Genomic DNA, 20,188 nt, shown 5'->3' with positions numbered 1-20,188 from the left:
GTTTGTGATTTTAGAAAGGGGGAATATCTTTACAATGTTCCTTCAGGTTGTAATAATGGAAACAGCCTGAGATACGCTAACGGAGGTATCTCAGCTGCCTTTATGCAGCTGGGTGCCGCAGGCCACTGCAGTTTGGGCACCGTGAATCACTTCCACCTCTAGGCTCATGAGCCCTGGTCGGCCCACATGTTGCTCCTTGGCACACTGTGATCTCAGAGTTGTGGTGGGAAGCTGCCAGCATACCTTGGGCACTGCATGAGAAAGTCTGGGAGGTCTGGGGCAGGCTGTGGTTGGTCCACATAAGCCAGCCTGTGCCCTGTAATAGCTCCAAGACAAGGTCTCAACCCTATGACTATTCTGGACCCTTAACTAAATGGAAGAATGTCCTTGTCCCTGGAGTCAACCTCACAGAGAGCCTAGTGGCAGCAGCTCCTCGACAGTCCCCTCTACCCAACTCCAACACCCCCAAATATTCCCTTGCTCTCCATCCCACGCCCATCCTAGCCTGAGTTGGCCCACTCTCTAGGAGCTTCCTGGTAACCTTCCTGCTTTCCTCAACGTGTAAGAGATCTGAAAATGCAGGCTTGGTCCTGTTGCTGCTAAAGGCTGCTCTCATATTTAGAGTAATCTAAACCCATGACAAGCTGTTGTGTGGGTTTAGAAAGTCGAGTTCATTCCTGCCTCATGAACTCGACCCAGACCACCACCGTGCCCAAAGTATTCCTCTTTAGCCCTTATCCACATTTGGCTCAAAAGTCATACTCCAGAGCTTCCCCTTCCCACCCCGCCTTAGGCCACCCTGCTCACCTCTCACACTGCACGTAGCCGTCCTGCTTTGCAATGGCTGGTCTGCTGGTTTCTCATTGTCTCTCTCTCCTCCAGAATGTGATTTTCCTCAGTGTGGGGAACAGGCCCATCTTACCCACTATTGTTTACTCAACCCCTGGCACATGCTTGGCATCCCGTGTCATTTGTTGATAGAGTGAATGTATGACAGGAGAGTGTGGGGGTTAGAAGGGAAAACTGGAAGTCCTTTCTTTCCTGGGCTATGGACAATGCACAGGATGTGTGGGGCAGGTCTGTGGTGTACGAGACACACAGGGAGGGGCATGTAAATGACATAAAGGATCATTAGATTCTCAGACAAGATATATGTTTTTCCCCAGGCACTAGCCCACTCCAGGTTTCTCAGGAATGCCTTTTTCTTTCCTCATACACTGTCTCTTTTTATTACCTTACCTTGTGTCTCTGGAGCCATCCTTTGTCCTTCACCACAGAAACTTGGAAATCTCGTCTCTGGACTCTGATCCCCACCTTATAATACATCCACACATGAGCTAGTGCCATTAGACAGGAGGAGCCAGGCTGGTGGTGACACACATGTCAGGGATCAAGGAATCTAGAACGCTCACCATGGGCCTCCCAGCTCAGACTAAGGATCCACATGGGGGGGTGATTGGGGGGGTTGATAGGAAGAAGGGACTGAGGGTGTTTCCCAGTGTTCTCCAAGGGTATACAGGCCTTTCTCTTCTTGGTCACCTGCCTATAGTAGCAGTTAAATAGCGGGGTAAGTGTTAAGCTTACACCTACTCCTCAGGCGGCCTGTTCCATGAGTCAGGACAGGTAACAGACAGGAGGGCAGGAGGTTGAGTCACTGTCTAATGTACTGGAAGTGTTGGTAGCGCTGATAGGTTCCTGTCTGCTCCTTATGATCAGGGCATTTCCCACACACCTGATCCAGCACTAACATAAACACCCATGGGTTTTCATCTGCATGGAACTTTTGCATTTTTAGTCTTCCCGACTCAGGCAAAGTGATCATCCAGAATGTGTTCTGGGGAAAGGAGTGTAAACAGTGTCAGATACCCAGCGTGTACCAGCCTGTGCTGGGTACTGTAGACCTCTCCTCTCGCCAGTGAGCCACCCCTGCCGAGTAACTTTACTATTTCATAGAATAGGAAACATACACCGGGAGACAGCTATTCCCCCCAAACTGCAAAGTTGTTAAATGGAAACTCAGCAGAACAGCCATGTTTCCTCAATCATACAGACATGCGCCAAAGGACCTGCAGTTGTGTTACATAGAGAGATCCACTATACAGTCCCTCAGCAAGTGTGTCAAGAAGTCATGGTTAACAAAGCCAGGTAACAGTGGCAGAACAGCAGAAGATCCAGGTTCTAAAAAAGCAAACTAGAGGACTTTCAGTGGCTGGGAACTAAAACCTCACAGGCCAGAAGACCAGAGCTCTGCTGCAGTTCATGCTCTGCCTATGAATCTTCAAGCAGCTCACTCTCCCCTCTGGGCCTCACTGTTCATAATAGTAAGAGAGAAAAGTTAAACAACCTCTAGGCTGAGTGTCCTTAATCCAAAACCCTGTGGTATGGTTTACCCTTGATCATTCACTTGAGGTTTAGAACCACCTCGAAGACTCATCTGGGTGTCTGTGAAGGTGTTTCCTGAGAGGTTTAGTGAAGGGGAAGACTCACACTGGATAAAATGGAGAAATGGCTGGGCATCAGCAGCCACAGCTCTCTGACTGGACTCCATATGATCAGCGCCATGGTCCTCTCATCACAGCCAGAGCCACTCTCACCACCAAGCTTCCCTGCCAAGGTGCACTGCGTCCTCAACCCGTGAGTCCAAACACAATTTCCCTTCCTTCCTTGGGCTCCTTCTGTCATATGTTTACTGATTGCAGCATGAAAAGAAAGCACTGACCTGACCCTCGAAAGGTTTTAAAACTGGGTGTGGTGGTGCGTACCTGTCATGTCGTACTCAGAAGTCTGAGACAGGAGGATTGCGAGTTTGAGGCCAGCCTGTCTCAAAGAAAGAAAGAAAGAAAGAAAGAAAGAAAGAAAGAAAGAAAGAAAGAAAGAAAGAAAGAAAGAAGGAAGGAAAGAAGGAAAGAAAGGAAGAAAAGAAGGTTAGATTAAAAAAAGAAGAAAAGAAAAGAGGAGAGGAGTTGGGACAAAAAGAGAGGAAGGGAAGAAAGGGGGTGGGGAGGAGAGGGGAGGGGAGGGGAGAGGAGGGGAGAGGGAAAATCTCCACGTTTGGGAGCAGTTCGAATTTTAAATTTTTAGATCTCCTGGCTTGGTCCCCAAACACCAAAATCTGAAGCTCCTTTGCTCCAAGCTTTTGTACAGGGGATAATCAGCTTGTTTCAGGCACTGTGTCTAGAGTTCAATCAACCTTTCTGGACATGCTAAGGTCATTCTTGAAATCCCTGTCTGGCTACCACACTGTCAGTTTCAAGTCATGCTTTCCAACTCATCCCTCAGACTCGGTTCAGCCCCTACCCATGGATGCTGCCAGAGCCATGTTATTACAAGGGCATGAAGCTATTCTCTCTTCTAAGTCCTCAGTGACCCCAGCACTTAAAACCATCTCACTCTCTCCTCTAAAGCCTCTGCTTCTGGTCCCAACAGAACCTCTCTACCTTCTTTTATTATCCACACATGTGCATAGATCTCTGTGCAGGTAAACAGGCTGGAAGACCCGAGAAGGACTGGCAGGGCATCCACAAGAGACCAGATGTAACAGGCAACAGTCTAGACCAGAACACCATGTAGTTCTCTGCCATCAGATGGTGACTTATTCTCTGTAAAACAATTCTATTGACTTTTAGTAAGATTTTTCCAATCCCCTGTGACCACCAGCCAGCCTGCTACCTCTTGTTTTATAAGTCCCATAGATGAAATTGCTTTATGATGATCCATCAAGAATTACAACCTAAGTCCCTAAACTCTCAGATTCAAATGTCTTTTCCCTCTTACATATTCTTAGATATCTCCTAAGATCTCCCCAAAGGAAACACACTTTCCTTAAAAGCCCAGCCCCTCCTCCCGAGAACACACCTTGAGATAGTATCACGTAGCCTAGACTGGCCTCACATTCACTTATTTGTAGCCAAGACTGACTTTGAACTTCTGATCCTCTTGCCTTCCTTTCCAGAGTTCTAGGATCACAGATGTGTAGCTCCATGACCAATTTTTTTTTTTTTTTTTTTTTTTTTTTTTTTTTTGTGGTGCTAGCAATAAAACCCAGGGCTTCATGCACACTCAGTAAATATTTTATATGAATGTTGAAGAGCTTGGGGCAAGGCTACAGGAATGACTAGCCTCAGTTCTGGAAGTTTCCAGACTAATATGCTTTTGACCTTGGAAAGAGCAAATGTCAAAGCCCCTTGGACACAGGTTTTCCAAAGTGCTCTTCGTGAGTAAGGAGAAAGTGGGTAGTTTAACCACCCTCTGCTCCACCCCTACCTAAGTCACCAGGCTCCTGGTGCAAAATGTCTCACAAGGCCAGCGGTACTTCATTCTGGTGTGAGGCCCCCCGGGCTGCAACATGGAGTCTTCCTGCAGCTCCACCTGCCAAGTCGAAGCTGGGCTCGATTGTTCCAAGGTTGTTGAGGTCCAGGAGGACAATGCCAAGGGCATCAAAATGACGTCAGTGAATCAGATGCTGCCCTTCACCTAAAGTGGCCTAGAATCCTCTTTAAGAGGACCCTACAGCTGTGCCTTTGCCCTTGGCCCTACCTGGCACAGAAAGTGCCAACCTGGAAGAAGACTGCCCGCCCCCACTGTTTGCTAGTCTAGATGTTCTGTGGATTTACCGCATAAACATAAAGGTCAGAGGTGAGAGGTTGTGGGTTTATTCAGGGAGAAGCTGCAGATTTTGCTAATTATTGTGCTTCTGTGTCCCATGCTGTGGAGCAAGAAACCTCAGAGCAAATGGCACCTTCTCTCCTTTGCGGCCCTAGCATGTGCTGGTAGACAGTTAAAGTTCAATATAGAGTGTATTCTGACATTACAGCCAGTAATGCTCCTGTAACCCAAAGTTTGCTCTTTCCTCTGTGAGCTTTGGGGTCTCTATTAGAGTGTTGAGTTGTCTGGGACCTTGCTCAACTTTGGAATTCTACAACCCAGCTTCAGGGAAGTGAGCATGAGTTCTGGGAGATTGTTGACATCGCACACACAGAGAAATGTACCCATAGCCTGGCTATTCCTGCTCCCAGCTTCCTTTTGGACAAAACTCCAGGGAAAGGAGTCCAATGTGTCCCAAAAGTCTTGAGGACCCACTTCAAGCAGAGGCTGGCAGTGTCATCTGTACACAGTAGGGAGAGACCTGGGTTATCAATCATTCTGAATTCCTTCATCCCCTGAATCACAAAAATACACCTGTCTCCTCCTGGGCTTAATGATTAGCATCAGGGGAGGAGGGGTCAACAGCCCTGGACTCAGTCCTGGGAAAGCTGGCCAGGCCCTTATTTACAAAGTGCCTCCCCTGTCATCTCTACATCAAAGCTTTGGGGGTAGCATTAGCTTGGGTTTGATGAAGTATTACATAAGTGGTCTGAGGTCAGGTTGCCAGGGCTCAGTAAGCCTGGCTCTGTCTCGGAGCTTTGTCTAAACCTATAGCTTCCAACATCAATCCCTGGACCTGTGCTGAGCTTGCTACATATGGAATCAAGGTCCTTGTTCCCAGAGATGCTGATTCAAAAACACAGGAACATACCATTTAAACAAAAGACTTCTCTCCTGTGAGGACATAGAACCTGGCTCTTAACACTGTCCTCACCATTCAACTTTGGCTGTCCCCAATGAAGACGTGTCAAATGAGTCCCATCTCATAGGAGAGTCTCGGGTTGTTTTTTATTAAGATTGCTGTGCTGTGTTGTATTGTATGTGTGTTTGCATGCATGTGTCAGCTGTGTTGTATTGTATGTGTGTTTGCATGCATGTGCCAGGAGAGAGCATCAGATCCCCAGGAACTGAGATGCCATGTGAGTGCTTGGAACAAACTCAGGTCCTCTGCAAGAGCAGCAAGTGCTCTTAACTGCGAAACCACGAGAGTCTGTTCTCAGGCCCTAGCCAAACCCCACACTCTCTGTGTGACAACTGAAGTCAGGGTCCTCCCCAAACATACTCTCTTGTCTCCTCCAGTTGCCTTCAACCCTCACCTTGTCTCTGCCTATACTTACCACATAAAACTCACAGGTCTATTAATAAATCGGATGTTTGTTCCCTCAGGCCTCAAATTCATAGTCCTCCTGCCTTTTGAATGTTAAAATTACAGGTGTGTATTACCACCCCATCTGACTCAGTCAGGTTTTAAAAAATCTATACTATCCATATCCGTTTTATTTATGATTCTATGAGACAATCTATAAGATTTGAATGAATTACAAGTAAGAAAATATGCTGTAATATAAAGCAAAACCAACCACAGGTCTGCAGATGAGACTGGTACCCACATACATGTGGGAGCTGCTACCAAGTACCATAGGTCTCAAATATCCTGCTTGAAACAACAGGCCATTTCTACTTGATGTAGAACCTCACACCTCCAGGGTGTGTCCTGTTGGCTCAGCCGGTTTTTTGCTTTTGCCTCACTTTGCCCCCAGGGTATGTTGTATACTTTCGTCTACTCTGACTGCCCAGGTGACAGTATGGCTTCCCCACCCCAATAGGAAGGCAGAAGCAGTGCTGGAGCACTGATGACCACTTCATCATCTCAGACCTAATCTCCAGGGCTTCCCCTGCAGATAGGCTCCCCCTTTCCTCCAACCCAGTCATTCACTTGCGCCCAGGATTCAGAGCTGCATGCCTGCAGAACTGTATTCATCTCAGTCCCTTAAGGCTGTGGCTGACGGGGGCTCCCAGGGAAGATGGTTTCCGCTGGAAGAATAACAAGGTGCTGCCTCTTGGCTATGTCTAGGAAGCCAGCAGAAAGAACCTGAAGGAGCAGAGCTTAGTGTTACTTCCTCTGCTAAGGGTTCTGAGTCTGGGTTCTGTGCTGCTGTATTCTGAGACCCTGAGAGGCAAAGCCTCCAACAACTCTTGGCCTTGATAGTCTCAGGATCAAACACACTAACTTCTCATTTCTTCCCATTTGCTGGCTCATAAGAAGGCTGGCATGTTGGTAAGGACTGGGGTCCTTGAGAATTCTTAGATCAGCCAAGAAGACACTGTCAACCCATGTAGAGCACACGGAGGTGGAGCAATTGGAATTCCCATGCACTGCTGATGGGAATGGCTGCTGTGAAGAACAATATTCCTCAAAGCTTTAAAAGCAGAACTACCGTATGGTCCAGCAAGCCTATTTCTGGACATATTCAAAAAAGGTAAGACCAGGATCTTGGAGATATATATATATATTCATAACAGTGTACTGGACATAGTTAAGAGATGGAAGTGAGCCAGGTGTGCATCTGGGAACGACCAGAAGAGTGAAACTAGATGTGTGAGCACGGGGGAGTTAGTTCTCAGCTTGGGAAGGCATGGGGCTCTATGGCACACATCTATAGTTTCAGCACTGAGGATGCTGAAGTAGAATTGTGGCTACATAGTAAAACCCTGTCTCAAATCGGTTTTAAAAACATTTTGCTTTATATGCATGACTGTGTGCTGGAGTGTATGCACACTCCAGAAGGAGCCACTGGAAGTCAGAAGAGGGTGTCAGATCTTCTAGAACTGGGTTGCAGGTGGTTGTAAGCCACTGTGTGCGATGACTCAAACTTGGGTCCTCTGGAAGAGCAGTTAGCATTCTCTGCAGATGAGCCGTTTCTGCAGCCTCGAGAATTTTTTTGGACTAAAGTGGGAGTGGTGTGCTGGGGAGATGCAACCCATACAAAAGTTCAAACACGGTTTCACACATGCCTATAACCAAAGTGCCAAGGCAGACGCAAGCGAGGTGATCTTTGGGCCTCACTAGCTGCTACCCTACTTCTAGATTCAGAGAGAGATACTATCTCAAGGCAATAAAGCAGAGGGTAATAGATCAGGACACTATAGAAGACTGGTACCCTTCTCTGGCCTCCACATGTGTGCATACACATTTGCACACACAAAAGAAAGGAAAGGAAACTGACATATGGCCCTAACTACACATGGATGAGCCTTGAGGATATTGTACTAAAATAAGCCAGGCACAAAAACACAGATGCTGCATCTTGTCATTTAGTGTGTGAGGTGCTTAGTCAAACTCATCCAGACAGAAAATGAATGGCCGTTGCTAAGGGCTCTGGGAGGAAACAGGAGCTGTGTCACCTTGAGAACAGATTTTTAGTTTTGTAGGAGCAATACCAATGTATCGCATGCTATTGAACAGTACTCTTTAATAAACAAAATGGTAGAGTATATGTTATTTATTTTCACAATTTAAGAAATGGATGGTGCTGGAGAAATGGCTCATCAGGTAAGCATTTGTTGGAAATGTGTGAGAACTTGAATTTGTTCTTTGTTTGTTTATTATATTAAACTATACTTTAATTTTAATTTTTAAAATTTATTTATTCAGTTTACATCCCAATATCAGCCCCTCCCCTCTTCGCAGTACCCCTTTATACAACTCCTCTTCCTATTCCCCCCTCCCCTCTTCTCTGAGGAGGAGGACCCCAGGTATCACACACACATACACACACACACACACACACACACACACACACACACACAGAGTACATCAAGTCACTGCCGGACTAAGCAGAGAGGACCTGAATTTGGATTCTCAGAACCCAACTTAAAACAGGGTGGGTATGGTGGCCACCTGTAATCCTAGTATGAGAGACAAGATCCCCAGGGCAAGCTAGCTAGCCAGACAGACCAATTGGTAAGATTGGGTTCAACTGAGAGACCCCTGCCTCAGCATATAAGGTGAAGAGCAGTTGAAGAAGACGTAGAAGTCAGTCTTGGGCTTTCAGATGTGCTCTCAGCTCCTCAGGATGCACAGTCCCGACAGCAACTAATGACTCAGCTCTGCCAGTGTGGCTGAAACGCAGCTGTAAATGAGGAACACACATTTCCCACTGGCTGGTTCCAATAAAACTTTATTAGCAGAAGCAAATGGAAAGTGAGCTTGGCTTGCAGGCTTAGGAGCTATGGTCTGGAGGTTGCTGACTTGGGCTTCTTAGGTCTGTGGAGTGTTTTCCATGTTAACTTTTTCTGAAATGTAATAATCTCAAAAGGCAATTTTTCCTGGAAGACAATGCCAGCTTTGAGACTTATTCTAATATTAATTTCTGTTTCTTTTCTATTTCCCCCCTTTCCTTCTCTTGTCGTTGTTTTGAGGTAGAATTGTATCCAAGGCTTGCCTGGGACTCACTATGTAGCTAAGGATGACTTTGAACTTCTAATCCTCCTGCATCCACCTTTCCAGTAGTGTGATGCCAGATGTTCGCCACCATACTCAGAGTCATTAAGACAAAAACTCCTCTATAAATCCTCTTCCTGGAACCCCCTCCAGGAGCTATCCTTACTGTCTGGTTTCTCATTCACAGATCAAATAAACCAGCAATGCTTGTTTTTCTCTGAAAAGGGGGCCTGAGAAGTGGAGATGACTGGTCTGTGTGAAAGCTGGGTGCAGGCATGCCACAGCTGGAAAAGTGGCCCGAGGCTGTAATGGGAAGCCGACACACAGGTTGGGCTCCAGTATAGTAGCCCCCAGTTCAGGGATCCCTAACTCCATTCCTGATGATCTCCTGCAGCAGAGTTCGTCTCCGGCAGTACTGATAGAGATGATGGAAGGAGGTCAACATTGGTGGGCCCAGGGCAGGAGGGAAGGTCCCTCTGCTGCTGCTGGCTGCTTGATGCTGAGATTCCTGGGTATGTGCCTTACTTCTGAACATCCCTTTCTCCTCCTCAACCTTAATGTTAAAGCTAGAGTCAGATGTTCACCGTGAAGAAGGTGTGCTGCCATGCTCCCATCACACCTAGGAGCATGCTTCACACCCTTGAGCTATCATGGACTTACACTACTACAGCCATCTGCTTTCTGCCTCAGAAGTGGCAATGGGTCCTGAGAAAGGACATGTCCTAGCTGAGCAGCTCCAGTGTCTAAATCTACTTCATTCATCATTCTTTGCTTCTGGCTACAAGCATTCTACATATATATATATATATATATATATATATATATATATATATATATATATATATATATGAGTCATATTTCCTTTTTTCAGTGAATAGTTACATGGCTCTCTGTGTGGTCTGTAAGTACAGGCAGGGTTGGTCCTGTTGCACCAATGTGTGCCCGGTGCATAGCACTTGGGTGTCACTGCGGGCCTGAGCTGCTATGACTCTCCACTTCCTCCTGTTGCCCTTGTATTAGGACAAGGAGCTGTTCTTGGTGCCACTAGACTGATTGGGTAAGTCAAATGGCTTTTGAACTGTGAACAGCCTCGTTCCAACAATGTGTGCAGTTATAAAAGGGCTTGCTCCATTTTGAATGGATTGCAGATGTGTAGTGAATCTCCAGCCCAGCCACTTAGCCCAGCCTCAGCCCTCCTGTAAGTACAAACTTGGACTGATTACTTGGGATTTCTTGGGGATTTCTGTGCCCTCTGTTCTTGGATTCTGATTTGCTGGCCGAGGTGGTGCCACTAGCTAAGCGTGTATCTTGCTGTGACAAGCTCTTGTGGATTTGGTTGTGGTTTCCTGCTAATCACATTTCATGTTCAGAAAAGCCCCAAAGTCCTCCCCTTTGCAGGCACAGCCCCTGGCCTGAGTTGAATGAGCCTGTCTGCAACCACGAGGTTGTGAATTCACTCTGGGGACAAGGCACAGTCTCAAATAAACAAGGAGGTCATTGACACTCCAGCCTTGAAATGCACGGTTCAGCTGCTCATGCTCAAAGTTCTTTGGTTCAGCCTCTGGCTCCTGCTCCTTCCAGAGGGAGGCTGTTCAGCTCGAGAGCCGATTTGATCCTCCACAAATGTTCCACAGCTCCTTTGATGGCCACAGCCATGGTCAGACAAATCCCTACAGGTTTTCCCCAATCCATCCTAAGGAACAAGTCATCAGACCCGGACATAGTGGCACATGTCTATATGCCCTGCACTTAGGAGACAGAAGCAGGACGGTCAGGATTTCAGGGCCAGGGTGGGCTATATGACACCCTATCTCAAATGAGAACAATAAACAACAATAACCAGCAAGCCAGCAATCTACTCCTGCATTTGCCCAGAAGAAAAATTAGTGCATGTGTTCACCAAAAAAATAAATAAATAAATAAAATGCCCAAGAATGATCAGGCTGCTTTAGCCATTGCGTTGCCATATTGGAAGCATACCAAAGGTTTGTCAAAAGTAGAAAGCACAGGGGCTGGTGGGTGGGCTCGGTGGGTAACTAAGCTTCAGGGGATATGACTGCTGTCTACATGGCAGAAGGAGAGGACTGACCTCACAACTTGTCTTCTGAGTCCATTCGTGTACAGTGGCATGGGTGCCTACCCCCACCCACACCCACATCACATACACAAGTATAGATAAATAAATGTAATCAAATCCTCATTTGGAGTACTGAAGCTGTCGATAGAGACATGGGGAGCTATTTGCCTGAGATAACACAAGTATTCTCAAGTGAGCCTCTGCTCACCTGGATACCTGGGTCTCGGGTCTCTCCTTTCCTCCCTCTCTCTCTCTCCCTCTGTGTGTGTGTGTGTGTGTGTGTGTGTGTGTGTGTGTGTGTGTGCTGGCAAGTATGTCTGTGGCTCATGTGCATGCCTGGTACCTATGGAGGCCATAACAGGGAGTTATATCTCCTGGTTGCTTGTGGTTATGAGTCACCTCATGAATAGTGAGAATCAAATCAGGGTTCCCTGAAAGAGCAATTAGTGCTCTTAACCCCTGAGCCATCATCCCTCCAGGCCCTGGAACTGAATTTGAATCAGACCTAGCCTGGAGTTCTGGTGGAATGTACTTGGCTGCTGCTGTGTATGTTTTAATCTACTTCCTGTGGTCTCCCACAAACAGACTCTCAGCTCCTCTACACACAGTTCAGGTATCTTTTGATATGGTTTGGACATGCTCTTTACAAGCATCCACTGTTAAAAGTTAATAATCAAAGAGAAAGGATTAAGAGGTGGTGAGACAGTGAGTTCCTCCCTTACAAATAGAATTAAAGAGGATTCAATAGTCTCTACAGCTGTAAGAGATGCATCTTTGTTCCTTATGGTACCCAGCCTCAAGTATCCTGATGTAATAGCACAAAATCGACAAAGACACAGATAAATATGCTTTGAGAGTTTATTTTTTAAGTTGTATATTTTATGCATACAAGTACACTGTCACTCTATTCAGACACACCAGAAGAGGGCATTGGATCCCATTACAGATGGTTGTGAGCCACCATGTGATTGCTGGGAATTGAACTCAGGACCTCTGGAAGAACAGTCGGTGCTCTTAACCACTGAGCCATCTCTCCAGCCCCAGTTTTGTGAGTTTATATGTTCCTTATAAAATAAATCTTCATTAAGATGAACACCGACTTGAGGCAAATATGCCTATTTTTCTTTGAAATAATATTAACATTCTATTATATAATGCAGTCTGAAAAGAGACTTTTTAAATTATAATGCAGAAATAGGCTTTGTTTTTTAAAGGCAGAATCAGGGCTGGATATGCAGCTCAGCTGGTAGGAATCTTGCCTAGCAATCATAAAACCCTGGGCTCAGCCCTCAGCTCCTCATAAACCAGGCATGGTGGCCATGCCTGTAATTCCAACACTCTGGAGGTAACGGCAGGAGGATTGAAAGTTCAAGATTATGTTTGGCTAGATTGTAAGTTTTAGACTAGCTTGTGACACATAAGACCTTGTCTCAAAAAAAAAAAAAAAAAAAAAAACAACAATAACAACAACAAAAATAAATTACAAAACATCACCAGGGAGACTTCTGTACAAAGCCACAGGTGCCACATGCCTCTGCTGGCACAGAATCCTTGTCTAGGGCACCCTTCGGACTTCTCCCAGGCCCTTCATACCACATGGATGAAGCATTGCATGTAAATACGAGTGTCTACCTCAGTCAGAGCTACCCAAAGCAAGTTTTCAGAGAAGGTAGGACACAGACCAAACCTCTTGGGCAGCTGAAGGTCTCTAACCCTGCAGAGAAATAGACTCATCCAGGTAGTTTTTTCAATGGCTCTGGTCTCCAGGGCAGTGGCACAAAGCCAGAGAGCATAGGGCACCTTGCTCCCAGCCCTGCCACCTGCTCACAGACCCAATGGCTTATTGATACCGTAAATAATGACAAATGTAGAGAAGGTTAAGCACTGGCTGGGGTTTGGCATAGCAAACCTGAGTTAGAAAACAGATCTGCCGTCTGTACAGCACAGTGTACACATGTACTAACCCCAGCATTCAAGAGGAGGCTGACTCAGGGGGACAGCAGTCCATCTCAGAATGAAGTCTAGGCTGTGTATAGAGACAGTCTCAAAACAGACTAAACAACAAAAATTCTTTAGGAATTCATACTTATACTGTGGTGTGTGTGTGCGTGCGTGCGCGTGTGTGTGTGTGTGTGTGTGTGTGTGTGTGTGTGTGTGTGTGTGTGTGTGGTCATGGACACACAAGCACATAGGACAGAGGAAGATATCAGTGGTCCTGATTTATCATTCTCTGCCTTACTTCATTGAGACAGGATCTCTCATTGAACCTGGAACTAGGTAGTCAGCAGTTCTCCTGGCTAACAAGACAACGGAAGACTCAGGTGCCGAAATTTGAATTCAGGTCTGAATTCTTTTTTGTTTGTTTGTTTGTTTGTTTTTGAGACAGTGTTTCTCTGTGCAGCTCTGGCTGTTCTGTGACTCACTCTGTAGATCAGCCTGGCCTCGAACTCAGAGATCTGCCTTCCTCTCCAAGTGCTGGGATAAAAGGTATGCACCATCACTGCCTGGCCTGGGGCCGCATTCCTGCTTAGCATGCACTCACACCCACTGAAGCGTTTCTGCAGCCCTATTCATACAATATTTAATCTCCTTTGCTTACTGATTTTTAGGCTTGGTGATGGTCTTGGTTGTTTGTTTTGTCTTTTTTTTTTTTTAAAGCTGCGCAATGAAATAGTAACAGATGACATAATCGAATCTGGGAATTGCTTCAAGATGCAACAGAGAAGTCACGGGTGAAGTGTGGGCGGTGTCGAATTTCCATGAGCTCAAAACTATGGGATCTGGGTCATGAGCTCAGAAGATTCAGCCAACTGTCTACTCCACTTAGAGATTTTTAGAATAAGGGAAATGAAACCCTTTTTATCCATCACTAATCTCCTATATAATTTCCCTCCAGCAAAGACATCACATTTTCTGCCCACATCTTATCTCATCTGTAAGGCAAGCACTGAAGTCACAGAAGGATGGCTGAGAAAGGAAAATGGCTGAAAACTACCAAGGGGCCACAGGGACACCTGACAGGTAGTTCCTATGATGTCTTATTCCTGCATAGTCAGAGAATAAAATCAACATGAAATTTCAGCTTCTTTCATTTGGTGTGTATGTGTGTTACTTTCTGTTGCTGGAACAAAAATACCTGAAGGGCGGTTTAATTTATAAAGAAAAAAAGAGTTTATTTGACACAGAGTTTTATATACTGAAAGTCTAAATAGGATCTCACAGGCTGTGGTGAGGACTTCCCACTTGACCATGTCTCCTCATAGTTTGTAGCAATGATAAGAACCTGCTGTAGAAACAACTGCATAGTGTGTGAGTGAGTGTGTGTGTGTGTGTGTGTGTGTGTGTGTGTGTGTGTATGAATGCATGGTCTGATATTGGTAGAACTGTTTGAGAAGGATTAGGAGGTGTGGCCTTGTTAGAGGAGATGTGTCATTGGGGTATGCTTTAAGTTGTCAAAAGCCAGTACCATTCCCAGTTAGCACTCTCTGCCTTCTGCTTGTAGATAGACATGTAATCTCTCTGCCACTGCTTTTGAGCCATGCCTGCCTGCCTGCTGCTGTACTCCCTACTCACACTCTGTAAGCCCCAAATAAACTCTTTCATCTATAAGTTGTCTTGGTCATAGTTATTGTTGAAGCAACTGAAAAGTAGCAAAGATGTCAGGTAGATTCAAGAGATGGCCCTAGTAGGGTGGTCCTGGGTGTGAGGTTGCTGCTTTAAGAAGGAAATATTCTTCTGAAGGAAGTTGTTACATAGAGCTGAGTGTGACTCCAGTTTCCCTTTTTGAGACCTAACCTCTTGTTTTTATAACATGTTCTCACCCTTGCTACCAACCATGAGGAGACACAATCAAGTGGGAAGTCCTTTTTATATATTTCAGTATTTAAAAACTCTGTGTCAAATAGACCTTCTTTCTTTGTAAATTAGACTGTCCTTCAGGTATTTTATTCCAGCAACAGAAAGTAACAAACACACACACACACACACACACACACACACACACACAGAGAGAGAGAGAGAGAGTAACTAAACAACATAGGTGGGAGTCAAGGTGAGGGGATCACAGAGAGGTAGCCCTTTTTGGAGCTGGCTAAGGACCGTGTTAGAACTTCTGGAAACTTCCTGAAAGGATTAGAAATGGTTCAGTGCTGTGACTTCACCCCGATGACTGATTGCCCCAGGTTTGTTCTGGTCTGTCTATGGAGGGTATCCAGCTAAAACCAGAAAGAACATTGAAAGCCTGCTTAATCACCCTAGAAGGTGCTCATGGTCACCAGGGGAAAGAGGACAAAGAAATATTGTTTCTTTGGTCCGTAAAAACCTGTGGATTTTAATTAGGTTTTATTTTTTTATTAAAGAACTTTATTTTTAAAAAAACAAAGATAAATGTACAAATTTTTAAGCACTTTTTTTAAGGTTTGATACTCTGCATTAAGGTCTTACTAGTTACAATGAGCAAAGAGTACATGTAAAACAGGATGCAACCCGGAATTAGTCAATGTTTTCTTAGTGTGTAAGGATTTAATTAGGTTTTAAAAGAAGAGAAATGTGAATTAAGAGAGAGGAAGGAAATCGGCATGAGGTATAGCAGCACACACCTGTCACCCAAGGCCACATGCTGCAGCCTAAGCCTCATACTGAGACCCTGCCTCAAAAACAAGAGAGACAGAGAATCAAAGCGAGATCAACCTGGCTTGGAAAATGTTGTAAACAGAGCAGGCAAGATGGCTCTGCGGCTAAAGGAATTGGCCATGCAAGCCCATGATCTGAACTTGATTTCAGGTATTGCTTGAAAGTGAAAAGAGACAACCAACTCCTTAAAGTCATCCTCTGACTTCCACAGGCACACTGTGGCACGTGTCCCACCGTGACCAAACAATAATAATAAATTTCCAAAAAGAAAAACCTCATAAAGGAAACTCAGTGACAAATGACCAGAAGATAAGAAGTGTCACGTTCACATTTAGTACAGAGCTCCTACAAACCAGTGGAAGGAGATTCTCTCTCAACAGAAAGCTGAAGAGATGTGACCAGGTGACTACAGAATGAGATGCAGTGAGCCGTGTGCAAACACCCCCCACCCCGGCACAGGCTGTAAGCTAAGCCCCGCAGAATGGTGGCCACGGCCAAGAGTCCCACATACTTCCACAGTCTCAGGCCTTGGTAACGAACAATCTGAAATTATGAGATGGACATTCTGGAAACAAACAAGCTACATGTTTTAAGTGTTGAGTGTCCCCATGACATTTGACCTCTGGCCCATTCAGTCCCACCCAGGATGTGAGTCACCCCTCTGTTCATCCTGTCTATGCTGTATTCACTGAAAAACTTCTGTTCACATGGAAGCCACGTGATTATCACGCCAACTGTTCAAGTGACCCTGACAAAGTGACCTGATGCTCTGTCACTCACCTCTGAAGATTTCATCGTTTGAGTGGCTCTCATCACAGAGACCTGCCACCATCAGGGACTGAAGACTATCTATACATGCTCACATTTATTCCTGTGGATATATTAACATTAGCATACCATTATAATTTCTCTGTTTTGATTTTCATGTATTTATTTTTAATGTGTGTGTGTGTGTGTGTGTGTGTGTGTGTGTCTGTCTGTCTGTGTGTGTGTTTACTCTGTTTGTCTGAACATGTACCAAATGTGGTTGGCTCCCACAGAGGCCAGAAGAGGGGTTTGCATCTCCTTGAGCTGGAGTTACAGGTTGTTGTGAGGCTCTCAAACTGAACTTTGGAATCAAACCGAGGTCCTCTGAGAGAGCACCAAGAACTTTTAACCCACTGAGCCACCTCTCTAGCACCCTACTTTACTATTTTCAGCTATTGTTCCGCTCTTACTGTACCTAATGCATAATGAGGCTTTGTCAAGATGCCTATGTAGAGGAAACAAGGCCTCTGTGATATCTGGGACAATCTATGGCTTTAGGCATTCAGTGGAAATCACAGACTGTGTTCTCCATGGATGCCATAAAACAGCAATGAGGAATGCATTTGGTCGTTCACCCTGACCATCTTCTTCAAAGTGGATAATATTCGAGATGAGGAGTCAGCTCAGGGACTGAAGCACTTACTGTGCACGTGTGAAGAACTGAGTTCAAATCTCCAGATTCCTTATGTCTGTAATCCCTGATGAGAAACAGGTACAAGAGACTCCCCAGAAGCTCACCAGCCAGAGAGCATGGAGGCCCCAACATCAAAAGAGAAGCCCTGTCTAAAATAAGGATGAGGAACTGACACCAGAGGTTGTCCTCTGACCTGTACGTGTGCATTGTGGCATTTACACATCTGCGTTCACATATATGTGCACATATATCATAAGTACATGCACACATGCACACGCAAAAAGGATAATATTCAAAGTTTGCAAGGATGTCATTAGCACTAAACAGTTGCCAAACTAGTCAAAGAAGGGATTTGATAATAGATCAATTAATTTAAAGTATATGTAGCATTGGATCCACCTTGTTTGTTTCTAGGAAGACCTTCTAAGGAAGTGACAGGACAAAGGCCTAAGGGTTGTTTGCAGAAACTACTCTGTTATTGGAGCATGTCTTAGGGTCACGGCCACTATGATGAAACATCATGACCAAAGAAACTTGAAGAGGAAAGAGTTCATTTGGCTTATGCTTCCACTGAAGGAATCTGGAGAGGATCTCAAACTCTTGAGGCAGGAGCTGATGGGGAGTAATGCTTATGGGTTTGCTCCCCATGGCTTGCTCAGCCAAGACCACCAACCCAGGGATGCCATCATGCACCATGGGGGCTGGATCCTCCCACATCAATCGTGAATTAAGAAAATGCCCTATCCCGGGGATGTTATGGAAGCATTTTCTCAGTTGAGGTTTTCTCCTTTCAGATTACTCTAGCTTGTGTGAAGTTAACATAAAACTATCCAGCACAGAATTTAATGAGAAATTCTAAGACCTCTGCCCCAAATTCATGCACAGGGTTCATGTTAGAGTCAAATATCCAAAAGGTTTCCCTCTGTGTCCCCAGCTCACTACATTTGTGTTACCCTCTATTAGGTCACAGGGCACTAAGATCATGGTATTGGTGGGTCAGATGGAGCTCAGCAGTGAGGGGCATGGGGCTTTAGGTTTCATATCACCACCACACATGGGAAAAGGAAAAGAGAGACAGAGAGAGAGAGAGACAGAGAGAGAGACAGAGAGAGAGACAGAGAGAGAGAGAGAGAGAGACAGAGACAGAGACAGAGAGACAGAGACAGAGACAGAGAGACAGAGACAGAGACAGAGAGACAGAGACAGAGACAGAGACAGAGAGACAGAGACAGAGAGACAGAGACAGAGAGACAGAGACAGAGAGACAGAGACAGAGAGAGACAGAGAGAGAGAGAGGGAGACAGAGACAGAGAGAGAGACAGAGAGAGACAGAGACAGAGAGAGACAGAGAGAGAGAGAGAGGGAGAGGATAAGTAAGTGTGGGTGTTTGGATGGATTGTGGTGGCCCTTTATTGCAAAATCCGGTATATTCTGTTCACAGCCTCTGAGCAGAGAGAATGGATTCCATCCACTTGTTTATTCATATGCGAATGTGCGTCACAGCAGATGCACGTGTGGATGTTGGAGGGAAAACCTGCAGGAGCTGGTTCTCTTTCTGCTGTATGGATCCCAGGAGTCAAACTCAGGTGGCCGTGCTTTGTGGTGAGTGCCCACCTCATAGGCCCTCTAAGAAGCTTTGACTCACTCTCACACCCTCCTTGTCCTTTTACCTTGGCTTCCGTGACCCGTTTTCTCCAGTTTGCTCTTCTCTTCCCATCCGCCCTTCTCCTGGCTGGCTCCTTCCTCTCACTGTGGACTCAGCCTGAGGCTTGTCCCAAGATTTCCTTCTCACTCTTCAATGTCCTTGTTTGGCCCTCTGCCCAGCAGTTTCTGACCAGAGTTCTCTCTCCAGCTGTTGTTGCCTAGACAGCTCTGCTGGACACCATATACCCTTAGAATACTAAAATCTTAATCATAATGTCCTCTCTGCCTGCCCCAACACCCCCTTCCTGCTGGCCACAACCACTACCTAAAGAAGAAGCCACCATTGCTTTCTCTGCACAACTGTCACTCTGTGTTTAAGAAATCCTTTGTAGCAAAACCATATCATAAACCCCAAATTTCTCACCCATCTTAAAATGAAGCCCAAATCCTTGGCCATGGACTATGACCTTGTTCGGCTTTGTTTTTGTAGTTTCTGCTCTTTTTACTGAACAAGCCATCCAAGAGACAGCAGAGTGCTTGCACAGTTTGCATAAGGTCCTGAGATCAGTCTCCAACATTGCATGAACAGAGCACGGTGGCTTATGCCTATGGCCCCTGTACTCAGAGGTAGATAGGAGGACCAGGTATTCACAAGACTCTGTCTCAAAACAAAGAGGGTCTAGGAAATGGCTCAGTAAGTAAAGTGCAGACTACTCAAATGTGAGAAGCAGAGGTTGGGTCCCTGACACTCATATATAGGACAAATGGGCACAGTGGTCTGCCTATAAAGCCAGTGCTTAAAAGGCATCGTCGGGTGACCATAAGGAGCAAGCTGCCTTGCTAGCCTAGCTAACTCCAGTTCAAATGAGAGACACTGATTCAAAGAACAAGTGGAGTGCAGTCAAGGAAGACTCCTGAAACCAGCCTCAAACATTCCACATACATAGACCAAGTACATACCTACAGCCATATACAAGCAAACATGTGTATACATATGCATATACACTGAGCACACAAATACAGCAAAGAAATGTTTAAAAAAGGAGTAGTTAGGAGTACTAGTTGCTTTTTGTAGAGAACCCAAGTTCAATTCCCAGCACCCACATGGCAGCTAAAACCCATCTGTAACTCTAGTTCCAGGGGATCTGATGCCCTTTGCTAGCCTCCCCGAGCACCGCGTGTACATAGCACACAGACACACATGCAAGTTAAACATTCATATACATAAAGTAAAAATAAATCTTAAAGAGAACAATGCCATTCCCACCCGTCCTTGGGCAGCTCTAACTAATCCTCATTTTCTAGA

Source organism: Micromys minutus, assembly GCF_963924665.1.
Source record: "Micromys minutus genome assembly, chromosome: 2".
NCBI classification, from domain to species: domain Eukaryota; kingdom Metazoa; phylum Chordata; class Mammalia; order Rodentia; family Muridae; genus Micromys; species Micromys minutus.
Note: the sequence above shows the minus strand (reverse complement) of the source record.